This window comes from Octopus sinensis, linkage group LG6 (assembly GCF_006345805.1).
Source record: "Octopus sinensis linkage group LG6, ASM634580v1, whole genome shotgun sequence".
NCBI classification, from domain to species: domain Eukaryota; kingdom Metazoa; phylum Mollusca; class Cephalopoda; order Octopoda; family Octopodidae; genus Octopus; species Octopus sinensis.
Window position 1 is genome coordinate 62,018,474 of NC_043002.1, and position 5,818 is coordinate 62,024,291.

The following is a 5,818-nucleotide window of genomic DNA, read 5'->3' on the forward strand; positions in this document are numbered from 1 at the left end:
TAGCGGTTCTGCAAAAGAGACCTAGGTTTACAAGGAATAAGTCCTGGGGTCAATTTTCTCGACTAAAGGCGATGCCCCAGCATGGCCGCCGTTAAATGGCTGAAACAAATAAAAGAGATAAAAAACAAATAAAAGGTGATAAGTGTAAGACAGAGACAGATAAATTATATAAATAAAACTATAGAAAATGCTTGGTTACATAAGGAGCAAACCTATACACACACAAACATACACACACATGAAACTCCATCGACGGACTTAGGATGCCAACAACGCATCTAAGACGGTTAGCAGTTGCGGTGGCGCCAACGAATGCAATAACGACAACAACTACCACGATGTCAACACCGTGGGTGAACACACATTCACACAGGAATACAGGAATTTACCATGTTTTTTTCTCGGGTCTTAGGACAGTAGCAGCATAAAAGGATGAGAGGATGGAACTGAGGAAAGGCCACACTCTTGCTAGAAATTATGTGGTACACAAACACAGACACACACAAATATACACACATATATACACATACACACACACAGAATCACACACATACACACATAAACAAAGTGAGAAACTAGTGGACACATGAGGATACACATCTTAGATGAGCAGAAAGAAGTAAGTGGAGCAAGATCACACACGGAAAGGAAAAGTGTCGCTGAAGAGGTGACAGATGTGTGACGAAAGATTTCCGGACAATGGGGCAGAGTTCAAATAATAAAATAAGAATAGGAATAAACGAGTGAAGAATACGCGCGCGCACGCACACACACACACACACACACACACACCACACACACACAAACGCACACATGTGTGTATATATGTAAGTATATGTATATATATATATATTAGAAGAAATAATATAATATAACAATATAATATATATATTAGAAGAAGAATATAATATAATAATATAACTGTACATCATCTCCAAAACTTCTAAGACATATATGTACATACACATATATACATGTGTGTGTGTATCTGTGACTGTGTGTGAGTGTTTATGTGTGTGTCTGTAAATGTATATATGTGTTTATATTTGCATACATGCATTCATACATGAATAATACACACATTCACACACATACACATACACACATACACACACGCACACACATACATATAGAGAGAGAGTGTCTGTGTGTGTGTTACACAGGTATTTCTCGATACATGTATGCATACCTACACATGCGCATATATATATATATATATATATATATATATATACATATATATATATATATTTACGTACGCACACACAGACATACATGTGGCTGCATGCGTATCTATGAACATAGGTGCGTCTATACTAGAACGTACTTCAATAATCCTATTTGAAATTGTAACAAGTACCCACACAAAAACGAAATAAAATATGAAGAAAACGCACATTATATTCATATATTGCGCTATGATCTCTAGTCAATTATATCACAGAAGCTAATATGGCAACGGAAAGCTAAAAAGGGTTACGATTTCGACTATTCATCTCGAAAATCTATTAGCGAAGTTAGTGAATCAATGTATTTTCTTCTTTTAATAAAGGATAGAAAAATATATGGCGTACGAAAAGAGACGAGAATCAGATTTCAACAAACTTTTGTGTAACTTCAATAAGCATATACGATAAATTAAATATCAGTATTGTAAATACATAGGAAAACATAGGCAAGAACACGTTATATATAAATACACGAATCTATGTACGTAGGCATATATGTTAGAAATTTTGTCTATAAATCTACTATTGAGACTTTCTCTCAGTTTCTATCACTCTCTCTAAGTCCCTCTCTCTTTCTCCCTTTCACCACACACATTTATATATAGAAAGTTGTGTATGTATAAATGTGAGCATAGACATTATATGTATACATGAATATCTATACCTATCTATCTATGTGAGTGTGTGTGTGTGTGCGTGTGTGTGCATATATATGTATATATATATATATATATATATATATATATATATATATATATATGTATATATATATATATATATATATATATATCTATATATATATATATATATATATATATAGATATTTAGATATACATAAATATATATATATAATATATATATATATATATATATATATATACTACACTTTAGACATGTATATAGATATGGAGAGAGAGAGACGGAGAGACGGATATATAGATAGATAGATAGAGATAGATAGATAGATAGATAGATAGATAGATAGATAGATAGATAGATAGATAGATAGATAGATAGATAGATAGATAGATAGATGGATAGGTAGATAGATAGATAGATAGATAGATAGATAGATAGATAGATAGATAGATAGATAGATAGATAGATAGATAGATAGATAGATAGATAGATAGATAGATACACACAGCTATATACATATTCATTGATAAATGCATATGGGGGTTTATGTACCCATGTTGGTCTGGGTGTGTATATGTGTGTACGGATATGTATACGCATAGAAATGTATACATACATAAAAGGAAATTTAGGAAAAAATGCTTCGTGGATGAAAGAATCAAATATAACTGGCGGCTGAGACGATTATTAATCCGGCGAATATGCATAATCTCTCTTTCACTATACACAAATACCTTGATAATACATACTTACATACATATATGCATATATTTATTCTTCCATACATACAAAAATACACACATGCATAAGTACATATATATATATATATGTTGATATATATATGTATGTGTGTGTGTGTATGTGTGTTTGCGTGTATGCATATATATGTGTGTATATATGTCTATATATATGTATGTATATATACATATTCTTAAATACACGTTACATATTAAGCATATATAGAGATATTATATATATATATGTATGTGTGTGTGTGTGTGTAAATACATGTACTTACAAGTAAACACACAGAAGAATATATGGATAGATGTATATATATATACATACATTTATACGCACATTTATATATGTATGTATATATATATATATATATATATATATATATATATATATAAATTATATATATATATATATATATATATATATATATATATATATATATATATATATACAGGTACACACACACACATATTGGAAGTACTATGGAAAATGTGGAGAGAGAGAGTGATAAAGAAAGTGATTAGTGAATTGTAGAGAGATTGAGTTATGTAGAAAATGAAAGAAATTGTGCAATCGAAATAATTATTGAAGGAATCGAGAACAACAACAAAAACAAAAGAGTGAGTACACATATAAGATATAGACAGAATGAATGAGGACTATAGAAAGAAAGAAGAAAGTAAGAAAGAGTGTTAGTTATATGGAGAGAAAGGAAGAAAGTCGAATGTCTCCCAAGAACGTAATGTGTCAGTTGAAGAAATACGGAAGAAAGCTTTGAAGATAATGAAGGTGGAAAAATAAAAATACATTCTTATGGAAATAATGGTTGGAACCAGAATTTACTTCAGTGAATACTGAAAAGAAATCTTGAAGAATATTAGAATGTTACAAAAAGAAAGTTGAGAAAAAGAACAAACACTAGAAGTAATGTGCGTCAGAGCCGCTGAAGACAAGTATGTCGCCCACATTTGTGAGCGTAGTGTATGCACACAACAAATGCATATGTATATATATACATATATATATATATATATATATATATATATATATATATATATATATAGATATAGATAGATAGATAGATGCATTTTCAAAATGTAACCACATGAGAATCGTTGGTTATTTTTCCCTCTGTCTTCCCTTCCATTGGACCTTCTGAAGAAGAGCTTTGCTCGAATCGTAAAACCACCTTCCTTTCATCCTGAGCACCAGCTAATGCTTGTACAGCTAATACATGTACCACGTCCGCACGTGTTGTTGCTTTCTTTTGTGCTTGATCTTCAGTTTTTTGTTATTGCTTGGTTTGCAATTTATGCAGTCGTGTATGCATGTTTAGAGCAGGGCTCATTAGCCACCAACGGAGCTGCAAATGCAAATTATAAGTTATTCCTAGAGCGCACAGTGTCCCTAAAGGTCAACAATGGTCTTCCTCGGTCACGAGTGGACGGCCATCATATATATATATATATATATATATATATATATATATATATATATATAAGTACAAATGTACGTACGCTGCTATAATATATATATATATACAAAAATGGGACAAGAACGCAAACAATCCTGCCAACTAGGTGATACAAAAAGAGACAACAAAACATCCAGATAGACGATACAAAAAAATCAAGAACGGGTCATTTGAAGCATCCTATCCTCAGTCAAGAACCAGATCATCCTCGCAATTTCGGCTGATTAATCTTGAGATTGCTCAAATCTGGCCAGCCCCGTGTCCGGATGGTTTGCGTTCTTGTCCAATTTTGTATTATATATACATGAATTCATTAGGTGAGCATATGACCGATGAATGCTTCATTCGGACCTATACACAGTAACCCAGTGGGCACAAGAAAACAATATGCAATTGAACGAAAAAATGTTGAGCTCATCCACTTTGGAACTGAGGGTACACTCAAACGACCACATACACTACCGTTGGGAAACCTACCTGAACCGTTGGATGATATCTGCAAATTAGGTGTAACTGTCGATAGCAACATTAGCTGTAGTGTGCACATCAACAAAAAGTCGAAGAATGACCTCATGGATCCTGAGAACTTTTCAATCTATGCATCATGTAAACATCATCCATCTCTTCTCCACATTCACTAGGCCCCAACTTGAATACTACTGCCCATTTTGGTTCTCTCACCCCACAAAATACAAGACATAATGAGGATCGAAGCGGTACAAAGACAAATTACAATATATATATATATATATATATATATATATATATATATATATATATGTTGGGACTTGATTATTAGGTTCGAATTAAACAGCTGAAGCTGTATTCACGGCAACGCCGCCGTGAACGATAAATTATTAGCACCAAGTGGAAAATATTCCTGAAACAATATCCAAATAACATTGGCATTATGTTTACAATTCACCTAAAACTAAGCAATGCGTCACATACAAAGGTCGAGAGAATATCACATAAGAACATTGCGACACAATGTCTTCACTGCAAAGGGGCCTGCACTTTGCAATGTTATCCCGGAAGAAATTAAAGTAGAAAAAGATCCCCTAACTTTCAAACGGTTATCTAAGTTATCTAAGTTGTATAATATATATATATGTGTGTGTGTGTGTTTATATATATATATATATATGTGTGTGTGTGTGTGTGTATATGTATAGATATGTACATATATATACACATACACATACACATATAAGTTCACTTTTCATTCTCATGGATGGTCTCCTAGAGGAAAGGAATTCTCTTGTTTTATTTAACATTCTGTCAACTACAATTGTTTGTAATTTTCATTCGTCCCAAAATTTTGTTCGTTTATGTAGCTCGTGGGAATAACTGTCATTACAATTACATGATCAGTGTTCACTCTTTGGAATACTGCAAAATTTACTTTTGTTGTTGTTCTGAATTTTACTGACCTCCAAATTACTAATCTGTGTATTTGGAATAATTTCTTCGATTGAATACTCACAAATGAGTTGACTTTTCCTCTTTTTCTCAACATTTATTGTTTCTGAACTTTTTTGTAGATTTAGCCATTAAAGTCGTAACGTGTGGTATAATTTTGTCTGACAAATATTTTGCATTTGGAAAACAATGAGTATAAATAGAAATATAAACGGTTCTAAATAAAGTAATAACACCAAACATCACGTTCACTTGTTTTTTTAAGTAATTATAGTTTATGCACTTCTTACAAGTATTTTAAACATAATTACGT